The sequence below is a fragment of the Lissotriton helveticus genome, chromosome 8, assembly GCF_964261635.1.
Source record: "Lissotriton helveticus chromosome 8, aLisHel1.1, whole genome shotgun sequence".
Taxonomy (NCBI): Eukaryota; Metazoa; Chordata; class Amphibia; order Caudata; family Salamandridae; genus Lissotriton; species Lissotriton helveticus.
The window spans coordinates 279,959,070-279,975,397 of NC_136069.1; positions in this window are offsets into that span (position 1 = coordinate 279,959,070).

The window sequence follows — 16,328 nt, forward strand, 5'->3', positions numbered from 1 at the left end:
TTGTTTTGGAAACAAACCCCACATTTAAATAATGTATGCAAACAGTAATTTGCAAATTACCAAACAGCGAAGAAAAGTGCATACCGCTATAGAATAAAAAATACGTTAGTCTGGAAATGCACAGGTTGCTTACGGAGCTCTACGTTTCAAGTTATTATGTACATGTTTAACTCAACCTGATTATGTGAAAACAAGGGCGTTAACCAGTGATACCTGAAAAAGATGAGTTGTGTTTATCTGGGCTGTGAAATGGCTTCTTGACTGCAGGAGAACTTCACAGAAACAAATCCACTCACATAAACACGTGACAAGAACATGTTGCATGTCAGCTTCACTTTTGTAAACTGCTTGCACATGTTCCACGCTTTGGGATGATGGAGTTTAGAAGCGACTCAGAGTGACATACACACATGCATATGCTTGCACACATATGGTCACACACAAACATATATACTCACACGGGGTACTTAGAAATTGGATTGAAAAGGTGACGTTTTTTACCACATAAATAAAAGCGCTTGGGTTAAGAGTTAATTACTAGGGTTCGTGCATTTGATCCCTGGCCGTGTTTTCAAAAGCACAATAGGGTCAGATTACCACATTCCTAAAGAATGGGAGGATCAAAGGTCGCAGCCCTGTCCTGATAACCTCCAGCTGGGCCATTCTCAAGTATAAGGCGGGTGCTGTCTGAGCCCTCCCCACCCCCGCCCCTGCTCCTCAGGTCACATTGTGTTTGTGTACAACAACAAACAAAAGAGCAGCTCTGATGGGCGGGCGGAAATGACGACACAATCAGACTTCAGTTAATAGTAAAAGGACACCTCCCTTCCCCCACGAGCCTCGGTAAGCCTTGTGCAAAAGGCACCAACTTTTTAAGATTAGCGTGGGGGAGGGGAGGGGGTACTCCACCCCACCCCCGAATTGTGCCCTGATACAGGCGTAACTGTAAAGAAGCCAACACTGGACATTATAAGGCTCCAAAAAATATATGGGTGAATGAAATAAATAAAAAAAGGCTTCGGCACAAAAATATCAAACCCTGTGGGCTGGTGTCCCATCTTTAAAAAGGTAGGACCTGCTGGAAAAAAAAAGCAAAGTTGGTACATTAGCACGTGCACTCAAGCCGTGGCAAGTGTAAAGACAAGAGAAACTCATGTAATATTGAGAATAGATGCGCATTGATACTGTTGATACTGTACCCGAGTCCCTAATTCCAGGCCTGGCATAGCTGGAAGACACCCCTGCACATCCCTAGAACCCCCATCACTGGGAGCCTCTCTCCTCGGCCTCCATGCGCTTAACCAGACAGACCACAGCACAGCACGGTCCATGGGCGCAGAATCAACAAGCACTCACCTGGGCTTCCTCCGGCGGCCGCGGTCGGCAAGCATGGAATGACCAAAACAAACAAAGAGGAAAATAAAACGAAACTCCGCCCACCGCCGCGATGACGACATCGCAGAGGCTGAGAGGGAAAAAATCGCGGGAACGCCCCCGAATCTGGTCCGGCCTTGACGGACAGATCCGGCTCCCAATGGCTAGCCTCCATTTATGGAGCTAGCTAATGGGAGGTGGGGGACGTTCCGATAGCCAATATGGTAAACAAAAGATTTCACCTGCGCGAACTGCTTGCGCAGATCGCCAGGTCGAAACCTAAAAAGTACCTCTGAAAGCAGCAAGAAGGGTAAGGACACTGGACAAGGGAAGCAGTACTTGGGTAGGGAAATGAAGCTGCCACTTGACTAAAGAGAAGAAAGGAAAGTGACGATAAAACCAACCAATGGTAAGTAATGGAGGAGCTCAAAGACCCCTGTAAGTAAACAAAATATCTCACAAGCGACAGCACATGCACTATCTCAGGCGACTACTAAAGTATAGAGTGTGGGGCGGGGAAGGAGCAAACTGTCATTGAGGCAAAGGAGCCCAAAAATACTGAAGACACAAAACAACACAGGGCATCTGCAAAACATTTAGGGGCAGTAGGATGAAGGAAGGAGTGTTTAAGGAGGGGGTGGGGATGTGTTCTGTCTGAGAGGAACCAATGTTTACCACACATTCTTTACCATGAAGGTAAGTACCACACAGGTAAGTATTTGTACCATTACCAGGCAGTACATTTTACCATCAAGGGAAGTATTTTTTTTTAATAATATACTTTTTATTTTATTGAATACATTTGATTTCAGGGTTTTGGTATGGATAGGGGTAAAGGGAGGTAAGAGTGATTTTAGAGATCAGGGATGGGTAGATCTAAAGGATGGTATCGGTGATTTTGGGATTCAAGGGTGGGTAGAGGGCAGTAAGGGTGATTTTGGGGTTTATGGTCGGAAGAGGTAATGGACAGGAAGGATAAATTTAGGGTAAATTTAGAGTTATGGATTGGGTAGAGTTAAAGGCAGGTATGCGTGATTTTAGAGTTGACAGGTGAGTAGAGATAAAGGGAGGTAAGGGTGATTTTAGATTTATGGGCAAGTAGAAGTAAGGGGAGTTAAGGGTGAATTTGGAGTTCAGATGTGGGTAGAGGTAAAGAGAGGTAAGGGTGATTTTAAGGTTTATGGTTGGATTGAGGCAAGGGTGGTTTTAGGGTTTAGGGGTGGGTAGAAGCAAGGGTAATTTTTGGGTTCATGGGTGTGCAGAGGTAAAGGGATATAACAGTGATTTTAGGGTTCAGAGGTGGATAGAGAGAATGGAGGTAAGGGTGATTTTAACTGCCGGGTGGGTAGAGGCAAAGGGAGTTAAGGGGAAGTTTAGGGTTTGGGATAGGTGGCGGTAAAGGGAGGTACGGGTAATTATAGGGTTCATGGGTAAGTAGAAGTAAAGGGAGGTAACAGTGAATTTTACCACAAAGACTTTTCACACAATTTGTACCATGCAGATAAGTACCACACAGGTAAGTATTTATATCTTTACCAGACAGTAAATTTTAAAAATACAAAGAAATGTATACTGTTCTAAATACTATACTTTTTATTTTATTTAAAAAGGTGATTTTAGTGTTTAGGAATGGGTAGATGTTGAGGGAGGTAAAGGTGATTTTAAGATGGGTAGATCTAAAGGGAGATAAGGGTGAATTTGGGGTTCAGAGGTGGGTAGAGATAAAGGGAAGTCAAGGTGATTTTAAGATTATGGGGTGGGTAGAGGCAAAGGCAATTTTAGTGTTCAGAGGTGGGTAGAGTTAAAGGGAAATAATGGTGAGTTTAGGTTTTAGGGATGGGTAGAGGTAAAGGAGGTAAGGGTGATTGTAAGGGTCAGTTATTAGAGGTTAAGGAAGTAAAGAGGGATTTTAGGGTTTATGACCGTAGAGGTAAAAGGGGGTAAGGGCAATTTTAGGGTTTAGCAGTGGGTAGAGGTAAAGGGAAATAATGGTGAATTTGGGGTTCAGGGGCTCTGGTTTAGCTCTACAAGGCTTGTTTTCACACCCACAGGTGAGGCGAGTGAACTTAGTTCAATGCACCAATAATTGAATGTGAAAGACTTGTTATTGTAGCCTCACCCAGTAGATATTTGAAGTGCCCTTAATGCTTTGGGGTTGTTAACAGTCTCTAAACATGGATCCAGGAACACTATGCTAATGTAAAAATCCAAGTTAGTTCTCTATAATATCACACACAAAAACTGTGCTAAGAAAAAGACACTTTGACTAAAAAGAGTTCATTTCAAAAGTCTCATCCTCTTGCTCAGTACATCCAGAATAACTACACAGAATATCATTAAAACAGCAAAAATGCATGTTGCCGACAGTGAGAATATAATGAACATTTTTAGCATTGGTAAAATCTAATCTAACAACAAACACCCTAACACCTGCTTCTATGTTATACACTAGGATACTATGGAGTAGCATAACTTGCTTCTAGAGTTTCTTACGGGAGAATCAAGTCACTTGCATAGCTGTTTACAGCAAAACGTAGTTATCGGAAGACAGGGAAGCACTGTTCCCAGCAAAAGAAAACATACATTGCATGACCTCCTCTCCTCCTGGACTTGACTCGGATTCAGCATAAAGCACAATGTGGAAGCATTTCTGGCAGTCAAGATCTTCTCTGGCGGCATCTTGCACAATAATTTTGTATGACGGCCCTCTCCTGACAAATGGTCAAGTGGCCATTTTTTTTACTGATTCTGAGATGGAGATTTCTGACATAACATTAGGAATGTCTGACATTCCCTATATACATCAAGATGTTAGTTTTAGTCACATTCTTATAAACAAATAAGGTAAAAATACGTAAATTCTGAATATACGGTTTTGGTTATTGTTCTTGTCTGTCCTTGAAATAGTGATAACAAGGCACTTGCCCCAGACTGATGACGCATCAGGTGTTCTTATCGAGAAAATTATCTGAGTGACTTGACTCTTTCATAGGTTGTTGGAAAGATAAGGACAGATGCTGACGTTTCTTATATTCTCCAGGTATAAGAAACCCTACGATGGTATTCCCGGGGAGGTATGGTACAACATCACATTAGGCTTGGAGTAATTTACATTTTGGCGCTCATGTGACTGTTTTGCTAAGAGTATAGATCTCAATTTTCACTTTACACAAACTTGGGTTAACAAAACGTTTTCCCAAACATAGGGGTCGATTAGGATGGCGGACGGAAACGTGTACCGTCCGCCGCGGAAGGTGGCAAGATACTCCGGACCTGTCGGCGGAAAATCCGCAACAGCAATTAGGATAAAACATGCAAAAAACGCCGACCACGGCGTACGGAGCACACCAATCCCCGTCCGCGGCGGTCGGAGTACACCTGAGTCCGCGGCAGGCGGACGGAACAGAAAGAACACCGACCGCCGCGTACGCACATGACCGCGAATACATCCACTACCCCCGCGATACCTGCGCAATGTCCGTGTCCGCAATTAGGATAACTCCGCAAGTACCCCGGTAGTCACCGCCATCCACGTCCGCAGCGGTACCAATGCACTGAGAATCCGTGCTCCACAGCGGAACGACAACACAAACAACATCCCTACTGTCAAACCAATGCCATACATTGCCACGGACGTTATCACCAAACACACGAAAAAAACGGCCACCCACCGAAAACATCCAAACCAATCACAACACACAATGATCCACCGCCAAGCACCACACAATCCACACCTGGCAACACTCCCACCTAGCACCTGACTGCCAATAACCATTCAGACACGGCCAAGACACACACCATAAAATAACTCCCACCCACTCCACAACTCCTCTGCATCACTGCATAGCTGCTAGCAGGATACACTACTGAACTGACAGCAAAGACATATATCATTCACACAACCCACACCCAAACACACCCACCACACAAAGACCCTCCACACCATTCCTACACACCACACACCTGCACCTCCCCATCCACGCAAACCCACACCCCGAGCACCACACACCATGGCACCAAAAAAAAAACCAAAATTCACTGACACCGAGTTAAAGGTTATGGTAGATGAGATAATCCGTGTCGAACCCCACTTATTCGGGGCCCTAGTGCAGCAGACCAGCATAGCCAGGAGAAACAGCATGTGGGACCGGATAGTCACCAGGGTGAATGCCTCCGGGAGCGTCCAGAGGACGAAGCAGGATATACAGAGGCGGTGGCATGATCTCAAGACCCGAGTGAAATCCATTCGAGCCAAGAACTATCTCCGGGCAAATCACACAGGCGGTGGAACCCCCCCGGAGCCCTTACCCTACACCGAGTGGGAGGACAAGGTGATGACCATCATCCACCCTGAGACCCTTGATGGACTTGCTGAGGGAGAAGAGGCTGGTAAGTACAAACCAAGCACCACGAGCACAACTACATGGTGTGCCTCACACAACTGTGAAGACACATCTCCCAGACCCCAACCCATGCATGCAGTCCACATACTCACCAACGTCGAAATGACTCCAACAGGCCCCCATGTCCATAGGACTGGCGGTGGTGGTGGTGGGTGGTGGTGGTGGGTGTGAGGGGATGGAACTACAACTCCCAACAGGCCCCCATGTCCATAGGGATGGCGGTGGTGGTGGTGGTGGTGGGTGGTGGTGGGTGTGAGGGGATGGAACTACAACTCCCAACAGGCCCCCTTGTCCATAGGGATGGCGGTGGTGGTGGTGGGTGTGAGGGGATGGAACTACAACTCCCAACAGGCCCCCTTGTCCATAGGGATGGCGGTGGTGGTGGTGGTGGTGGGTGGTGGTGGGTGTGAGGGGATGGAACTACAACTCCCAACAGGCCCCCTTGTCCATAGGGATGGCGGTGGTGGTGGTGGGTGGTGGTGGGTGTGAGGGGATGGAACTACAACTCCCAACAGGCCCCCTTGTCCATAGGGATGGCGGTGGTGGTGGTGGTGGTGGGTGGTGGTGGGTGTGAGGGGATGGAACTACAACTCCCAACAGGCCCCCTTGTCCATAGGGATGGCGGTGGTGGTGGTGGTGGTGGGTGGTGGTGGGTGTGAGGGGATGGAACTACAACTCCCAACAGGCCCCCTTGTCCATAGGGATGGCGGTGGTGGTGGTGGGTGGGGTGAGTACCAGTGCAGACAGAATCGGCAACAAAATGAAAACAACCTGTCAAGTCCACATTACTCATCCTCACATTTTGGTTTTGCAGGTCATCCTAATCTGACAGCTGGAAGCAACACCCGCCCTCCAGACTCGCCACTCACAGAAGTCTCAGGGGACGATTAGGCAGCCACCTCCGGGGCAGAGGATGATCCCGGCACAAGCAGGCAGCCAGGGCCATCTGGCTCCCAGGTCACACCTGCACCAACGACTACGGCCTCTGCCATTGTCACAACACCGGCCACTGTGACCTGCACAGCCACCACCAGCACCACCTCCACCACCACCACTACTACCACCACTCCTGCCCCTGCCACCCTGCCCAACCCACCGGCCAACGCCGTGCCAGCGCCATCCCAGCCACGCACGGAGAGTGTGAGGCAAGGCAGAGATGCAAGGCCAGATCCGGCAGGCAGGAGCATACGCCAAAGACGACATGAGGATACCAACACACCCAATCCTGTGCAACAGTCATTGGAAGCACTGGGCAGGGTGGAGGTAAGCTATCAACGTGGTCAGGCACAGGCAGACCGGGCCCACCAGGACTTTGTTGACAACACTGCTATGTTGGGGGCCACTGAGAGGCGGCTTGGCCAACTAGTGGACATTTTTACCAGGACAACCAACATGCGGATGCCATGTACATCCGCTAACACCACCCTCCCCACAACCCCACAAACAACGCCACCGCCACCGCCACCGCCACCTGCGGCGGATGTGGTACCTGATGCCCCAGCGCAACCAGCTGACTCCGTACCGTCACAAAGACGGAGGGGCCGTCCGAGGCTGGAAGTGGGCGAGAGCAGTGTGGAAGCAGCTGGCACACGCTCCAAGAGGAACCGAAAATGACTATACCAGTACCTGAGCATGCCATTCACCCTGCCAACTATCCGGTCCCACCTGCCACAGGCCTGCTGTACTAGGCAGACACCACCCTATGTGGTGTCAGCACGGACATTTCATCTGCCATAACCTTCTACTCTCACTCCCCCACCCCTTCACTCATTTGTAAATATGCACCTACACCCATGCACAATTTGTAAATAAAAGCCACTTACTCACTCAATCATGTGTTGCCTCCATGTTTATTCACATGAATGCATCAGAAACAGATGTTACTAGGTACAGGTATCCAACTGGTACAGAATCATGGCGCTGCGGGAGTGACCTAGGGAAAATAGAAACCGCAAAGACACGTCAGGAAACATGATCACACTCATCAGAACACACTGCAGTGCAACATTGAACAACCCACACGCATCACAACAGTAATGGATGAGACGACACACATCATGGAGACGTGCATTGGCCACAAATTAGCACACACACACACATGCATGCATCACATAGCAGAACACAGAGATGAAGCACACCACTATGCCACAACACCAGCACACATTCACAGGGCATACCCAAGCAGCACAAGAGGAGCACACTCACAATCAAGGGAAGTAGCGATCAATGATCTGGCGCCTCTGGTCCACACCTTCCTCCTCACCACTATCCTCATCAGTTGACATGGGTGGGTCGGGAGGGCGAGGAACTTGCAGTTCATCAGGGTCCAAGAGCAGTTCAATGTTATAGCGCACAGCCAGGTTGTGGAGCATGCAGCACGCTATCACGATCTTGCATACTTTGCCTGGTGAGTAAGGCAGGGCCCCTCCAGTCTTATCCAGGCACCGAAACCTAGACTTGAGCAGGCCAAATGTCCGTTCTACCACTCGACGTGTCCTACCATGGGCATCATTGTATCTCATTTCTCCAGCTGTAGTGGGATTGCGTATGGGACTGAGCAGCCAAGGCCTGTTTGGGTAAGCCGAGTCGCCTGTGTTGGTGGAAGAGAGAGAGAGAGAAACATCACAACCTGCATTGTGGGGCACACCATGCCACACAGATATCACTCCTGTCACCACAGCATACTCACCAACAAGCCACGCTTGTGCCGGACGCAGATTAGCCATCAGTTGGGGGACCATGCTGCTCCGCATGATGTGGGCGTCATGTGCAGAGCCAGGGAATCTTGCACACACATGTGAGATGATGTTATCGGCCTGGCACACCACCTGCACGTTCAGGGAATGGAAGTGTTTCCGATTCCTATACACCTGCTCACGTGCCCGTGGTGCAATGATAGCGATATGCGTGCCATCAATGGAACCCACAACGTGTGGTATACGACCCAGGGCATCGAAGTCAGCTTTGACCGCTGCCAACTCCGCCGCCTGAGGGAAATGTATATAGTCATGCTTGTACAGCATCATGGCTGTCAGTACATCCCGGAGTACCGTGCTGAACATGGCCTGTGACATTCCCCCGGCATCTCCAACTGTGTACTGGAATGTGCCTGTTGCAAAGAAATGGAGTGCCGCCATCACCTTTTGCGTGGGTGTCATGGAACCTGGATAGGTTCTTCGCGGCTGCAGGTGAGGAGACAATAGGGTCACAAGTTCCAACAATCGACGGCGATCCAGCCTGAATTTCCGGATCACCTCCTCGTCCACCATATCCTCCAGCACAGTGTATGGGCGATGGACATTTGGAGACCTCCTGTGTGGGAGTAGATGGAATGGAAGTCAATTCACATACAACGCATGTGTGTGCAACTCAATCACATGTCAACGCCCTCTACCAACATGTAGTATCCAGTGTATGCTTGTCATATGTGTGACTCCTCTGATTGTCAGGACAACATGGATTGACGTAGCAACAATGTGCATCCACTAGCAACATGATGTTTAGCAACATGTGCAATGCACAGTGTCTCACCTCAACATCACTGCCAACCAGACATGTGACATGACCCACATGTGTAGGCCCAACATCACATGCACACATGCAAGTACATGCACACATACTAAATTAAACACCCCCCCACCCCCCATTTCATGATGCACCAATGGCAACACCAGTAATGGTGGGCATACGGACATCACATGCATGGGGACACAATAGGCAACACACATGTACAGTACACAACAGAACCCCCACCATAGTCATCATCTGACACATACCACTCACTGACAACTGATTCACAGGTGCCCATACATACGGGATCTACTGTGTACATGTGAGGTACGACAAACTTGTGTAGGGTACTACCCGATGTGGACATGCACACGTGATGGACACTTGTGGCTCACCGATGGCCATGGTATGGACACACATGGGATGGAGCATGACATGTGTAGCCACGCAATCACGCACACAACCGTGAGCAGGCAGCTGCAGACAATGGTACAAGGTGCATCATCGGCTAAGATGCAAACATTGACCACGCCATGGCGGTGCACTGCATCCGCTGTTTACGTTTGGGCATACGCGGGCCGCCTTCGACATTCACATTGTCTGCACGTGCACAGACCGTCACGCTCACACACCGGCAAGTGCATGTGCAAGGTTCCGGGACGGATGGTCGATTTGCAACAATGTTGTATCACTGGCGCCAACATGGCGGGGCACGTGATCGGCGGGGGACGTGCAGGCCAACACATACATTAGCTGATGTCAATGCACATGGCAGGTCATGCCCCCCCCTTACAGTGCCATTGCATCATCCAGCCTTCACCGGCCGGCCGGCCGGCCGGCCCTGCCCTGCCCAGGACCGCCGTGCCGGCCATGGCAACCACCGCCATTGCACGGCCCTTCCACTACCGCCGTGCCAGGCCCTGCCCAGGACCGCCGTGCCGGCCATGGCAACCACCGCCATTGCACGGCCCTTCCACTACCGCCGTGCCAGGCCCTGCCCAGGACCGCCGTGCCGGCCATGGCAACCACTGCCATTGCACGGCCCTTCCACTACCGGCGTTCCCTGGCGGTCCGTGCAACGGCCGTGGTTTCCATGGCCGGCACGGCGGTCCTGGGCAGGGCCTGGCACGGCGGTAGTGGAATGGCGTGCAATGGCGGTGGTTTCCATGGCCGGCACGGCGGTCCTGGGCAGGGCCTGGCACGGCGGTAGTGGAAGGGCCGTGCAATGGCGGTGGTTGCCATGGCCGGCACGGCGGTCCTGGGCAGGGCCTGGCACGGCGGTAGTGGAAGGGCCGTGCAATGGCAGTGGTTGCCATGGCCGGCACGGCGGTCCTGGGCAGGGCAGGGCCGGCCGGCCGGCCGGTGAAGGCTGGATGATGCAATGGCACTGTAAGGGGGGGCATGACCTGCCATGTGCATTGACATCAGCTAATGGATGTGTTGGCCTGCACGTCCCCCGCCGATCACGTGCCCCGCCATGTTGGCGCCAGTGATACAACATTGTTGCAAATCGACCATCCGTCCCGGAACCTTGCACATGCACTTGCCGGTGTGTGAGCGTGACGGTCTGTGCACGTGCAGGAATGGGAGGTGCGAACAAGGGCGGCGTGTGCCCAATAGAATGTACCGTATGCTGGACAGCGCAACACCAGGGCCAGTCATTGGCCCATTTCCAAACACGCTTCTAGGGCTGCCCAATGGCTGTCGCCGTATGCCACTGACATGGCCACAGGGCCCTATAAATGTGTCATGTGCAATACCACACATTCCACGATCACCACCGACTGCTGCCTGTGACCATCACCTCCAACTGCTGCTGCGGAGCTGACCACCGACTGCTGCCTGTGACCATCACCTCCAACTGCTGCTGCGGAGCTGACCACCGACTGCTGCCTGTGACCATCACCTCCAACTGCTGCTGCGGAGCTGACCACCGACTGCTGCCTGTGACCATCACCTCCAACTGCTGCTGCGGAGCTGACCACCGACTGCTGCCTGTGACCATCACCTCCAACTGCTGCTGCGGAGCTGACCACCGACTGCCGCTCTAGTGCCCTACTCCGTGACCTTGCCATGTCGAGAGGCAAAGAGATCCGGTCTCATCCCTTCACCGCCGCGGAGCTGGATGTCCTCGTGGACGGTGTGCTCCGCAACTACGGACGCCTGTACGGCGCACCCGGACAGGTGGTAAGTGCAGTGGGGGACAAGTTGGTGTGCATGATGTGTACCATGACACCTGGGCTCTGGGATCTTGGCGGTGTGATGTGGGACCAACGCATGAATCGCAATGTGCATGGCTGCTTGGGAGTAACGTGTTGCCCCAATCTGTGTGACTGGCCAACTGTCCACTAACTTGCACCCTTTTGTCTCCCATCATGGTAGGTCAAGCTGCACCTTCGCAAGAACGTGTGGAGGAGCATTGCACGTGATGTACGAGCAGTGGGGGTGTCCAATAGACGACATACACACTGCCACAAACGCTGGGACGACATTTCCAGGCTGAGCAGGAACGTAGCGGAAGTGACACTAGGGATGATTCCAAGAACGGCACGACTGGCCCGACGCTCAATGACCCCTCTCATGCACCGTATCATAGCTGTGACGCATCCTGCCCTGTCCGAGCGGTTGCGTGTGGATGACCAGCAACGTGGCGGTAAGCATACTGTCAGTGAATGTTGCTTGTGAGTGCAATGCATGTTATGTTGGCCAGACACATTAGTGACTTCCGTGAATCGTGCGTCTCGTTGCAATGCCATGTTGGTGACATTGGCGCAGTTAAAAGTCACTTTCCGGTGCGGCATATTGAGACGGCACTCGCTAAGCAGTTGAGTGTTGGTGCACATGCTGTAGTGCTCCGTCACCCCATGGCAAGACTGGTGTGCAGATGTAGTTGCTCATGCCCTGTCCGCATGCTGTACATGTCGCACGGACAACGCCACTTATTTCGTGTGAGGATGACTGGTAGGGGTGGCCCGTGTGTAGGTTGGGGGATCGAAGTACATCGTCAGCAATGGCAATAGGGTTTCCGTACCAGTACTGTACGTGAGTGTGGCCGTGACTTACACCTCTTTCCTGTGAATTTCAGCTTTGGCAGTGGACACTCAGCCACAGACCGAGGAGATATTTGAAGCCAATGCATCCGGATCAGACGTCGGGCACACGCAGACTGACACAGAAGGGGGCAGCGCCGGAGAGGGGGACAGGACCGTCCCGGAGGACTCGCATGTGGAGACAACATCGTCAACATCTTCCGACAGTGTTGGTGAGTCAGCACTGTTGTCACAGACTGGGAGTGGGCAATTCACACCTTTGGTCGGGACACAGCACACAGGGCCCACCCTGCCGCCAACTGCACCATGTACTGTTCGTGCACGCAGGAGTAGGGGGAGCAGAGTAGCGTTCGGTGCCGGAACCGCTGCCCCGGCCTCCGTGAGCCAAAATGCTCTTTGTGCTGAGGCTGTTGATCTGCTGCGACAGCTGTGTGTGGGGCAGACCAATATGATTAATGCTTTGCAAGACCACGATAGGAAGTTGGGGCAGGTGGTAGCTTTCATGGAAGGTATGCATGGCGATCTGGCTGCTCTACACAGGACAGTGCAGTCATTGGGGAACAGTGTGTCGTCTGCCATTGTACAGTCGCAGGGACTGGGTGCAACTTCTGTTCCACCATCTACAACACTGGATGTCTCAGGGGGGAGTCAATTGTCTGACACAGGTCATTGCACTAGAAGCAGCGTCAGCCAGCACGTCAAGTCTCGGAGGGCTCAGACACCATCCCCTAGGTCAGCTAAATCTGTTCACAGAGACACCGTCAGAGACAGTGGAGTACAGACACGTGATCCAATAGAGGGTTTGGGTTCAATGGCAAGACATGCTGCACAGGCATCCCACACACAAGGTACTCCCAAGGCAAACCTTACTCCCAGTTCCATTGACACTACCTTGGACATGGACAGTGAGAAGAGGAAGGCACCTCATGAGAGCAGGGACACTCCCAGGGGCAGGGAGACTAGGAAGGAAGGAGCCACTCCCAGGGGCAGGGAGACTAGGAAGGAAGGAGCCACTCCCAAGGGCAGGGAGACTAGGAAGGAAGGAGCCACTCCCAAGGGCAGGGAGACTGGGAAGGAAGGAGACACTCCCAAGGGCAGGGAGACTAGGAAGGAAGGAGCCACTCCCAAGGGCAGGGAGACTGGGAAGGAAGGAGACACTCCCAGGGGCAGGGAGACTAGGAAGGAAGGAGCCACTCCCAAGGGCAGGGAGACTAGGAAGGAAGGAGCCACTCCCAAGGGCAGGGAGACTGGGAAGGAAGGAGACACTCCCAAGGGCAGGGAGACTAGGAAGGAAGGAGCCACTCCCAAGGGCAGGGAGACTGGGAAGGAAGGAGACACTCCCAAGGGCAGGGAGACTAGGAAGGAAGGAGCCACTCCCAAGGGCAGGGAGACTGGGAAGGAAGGAGACACTCCCAAGGGCAGGGAGACTAGGAAGGAAGGAGCCACTCCCAAGGGCAGGGAGACTGGGAAGGAAGGAGACACTCCCAAGGGCAGGGAGACTAGGAAGGAAGGAGACACTCCCAAGGGCATGGACAAGGACAGTCACAAGACATACGCACCTAAGAAGAGCACGGACACTCCCAGGGGCAGGGACACACACAGGGAGAAGGTGTGTCCTGGGGATGTGTACACCAAAGACAAGTCTGCTGCCTGGGACAGGGCACCATCCAGGGAAGAGGGAGGATCCACAGACATCATTCCTCCTACAGAAATTGGACATCCAAGGGCAAAGGCATCTCCCATGGACAGTGGTGCTGTCAAGGACAGGCATACATCACCCCTTGATGCACTGCGGTTGCTGTTTTCTGGGAAACGGAATACAGATGTCTCCGCAGTGGAGTCACCCCTTACCTCCACTCCCATCAGGGCCCGTCAGGAGCGGATGGAGGTTGACCCTGTAGTAGCATCCCCCATGCCACATGTTGCTGAGGCCAGAAGGCAGCCACACAGCAAACGACAAGCTGGCTCAAGCACGTCCCCAGAGAGCATTCCCCCGCCAGCAGATGCACCTCCCATGGTGGGTGATATTTCTGCCCAGTCAGGCCCACTTGCCAGTCCTGTCCTGTCCAGGGTGCAGTCACATGTCACCAAGAAACGGAAACACACACCATTGACACATGCCCAACCCGATGTCGGCCAATTGCAACTATCCCCCGCTCCCAGAGCCACCCTGCCTCCTGGCCCATACAGCCCTGTGGCTCATCATTTCAGTGGTCCCAGTGGCGCCGCTGCAGTTGACTCGCATGTGTCAGGTAGTGGCACTGTGTCTGTTGTTTGCTGTCATGCATCATGTAGTGCCACTGTATCAGTTGTGCCTCATCCTGTTTCAGGTGCTGGCAGTCTGTCTGGGTCTGTGGCCCATGTGTTGGTCACTCGGGCTGTGGCTGTGTCTCACACTCCTGTTTCAGGGGCTGGCAGTCTGTCTGGGTCTGTGGCCCATGTGTCGGTCACTCGGGCTGTGGCTGTGTCTCACACTCCTGTTTCAGGTGCTGCCAGTCTGTCTGGGTCTGTGGCCCATGTGTCGGTCACTCGGGCTGTGGCTGTGTCTCACACTCCTGTTTCAGGTGCTGGCAGTCTGTCTGGGTCTGTGGCCCATGTGTCGGTCACTCGGGCTGTGGCTGTGTCTCACACTCCTGTTTCAGGTGCTGGCAGTCTGTCTGGGTCTGTGGCCCATGTGTCGGTCACTCGGGCTGTGGCTGTGTCTCACACTCCTGTTTCAGGTGCTGCCAGTCTGTCTGGGTCTGTGGCCCATGTGTCGGTCACTCGGGCTGTGGCTGTGTCTCACACTCCTGTTTCAGGTGCTGCCAGTCTGTCTGGGTCTGTGGCCCATGTGTCGGTCACTCGGGCTGTGGCTGTGTCTCACACTCCTGTTTCAGGTGCTGCCAGTCTGTCCGATGCGGGAACTTCACGCAATCCACCTGATGGTGTGATGTAAGGTGCTGTTGTCTTCACTCACATGTAATTGGACATGGTGTGTGATTTGTCCATTGTACACAGTCTTCCACTGCTGTGGACCTTGTTACGGGTTGTTGGTGATTCGTACTTGTGGTGCCTCAGATACTGCTGTATGTCCTGTGATGTACTGCCTCTGATGTACCTGCTCTGGTGTCCACACTGCCCTGTTGCTCTTCTCTTGATGCTGTATGCCCTGTGATGTACTGCCTCTGATGTACCTGCTCTGGTGTCCACACTGCCCTGTTGCTGTTCTCTTGCTGCTGTATGCCCTGTGATGTACTGCCTCTGATGTACCTGCTCTGGTGTCCACACTGCCCTGTTGCTCTTCTCTTGATGCTGTATGCCCTGTGATGTACTGCCTCTGATGTACCTGCTCTGGTGTCCACACTGCCCTGTTGCTGTTCTCTTGCTGCTGTATGCCCTGTGATGTACTGCCTCTGATGTACCTGCTCTGGTGTCCACACTGCCCTGTTGTTGTTCACATGCTGCTGTATGCCCTCTCATGTGCTCCCTCTGATGGACCTGTTCTGTGCAATGGACTGTTGATGCACTTAGCCCCTCTCACGTGCTGCCTCTGATGGACCTGTTCTGTGCAATGGACTGTTGATGCACTTAGCCCCTCTCACGTGCTGCCTCTGATGGACCTGTTCTGTGCAATGGACTGTTGATGCACTTAGCCCCTCTCACGTGCTGCCTCTGATGGACATGTTCTGTGCAATGGACTGTTGATGCACTTAGCCCCTCTCACGTGCTGCCTCTGATGGACCTGTTCTGTGCAATGGACTGTTGATGCACTTAGCCCCTCTCACGTGCTGCCTCTGATGGACCTGTTCTGTGCAATGGACTGTTGATGCACTTAGCCCCTCTCACGTGCTGCCTCTGATGGACATGTTCTGTGCAATGGACTGTTGATGCACTTAGCCCCTCTCACGTGCTGCCTCTGATGGACATGTTCTGTGCAATGGACTGTTGATGCACTTAGCCCCTCTCACGTGCTGCCTCTGATGTACCTGCTCTGTACTCCACAATGCCCTGT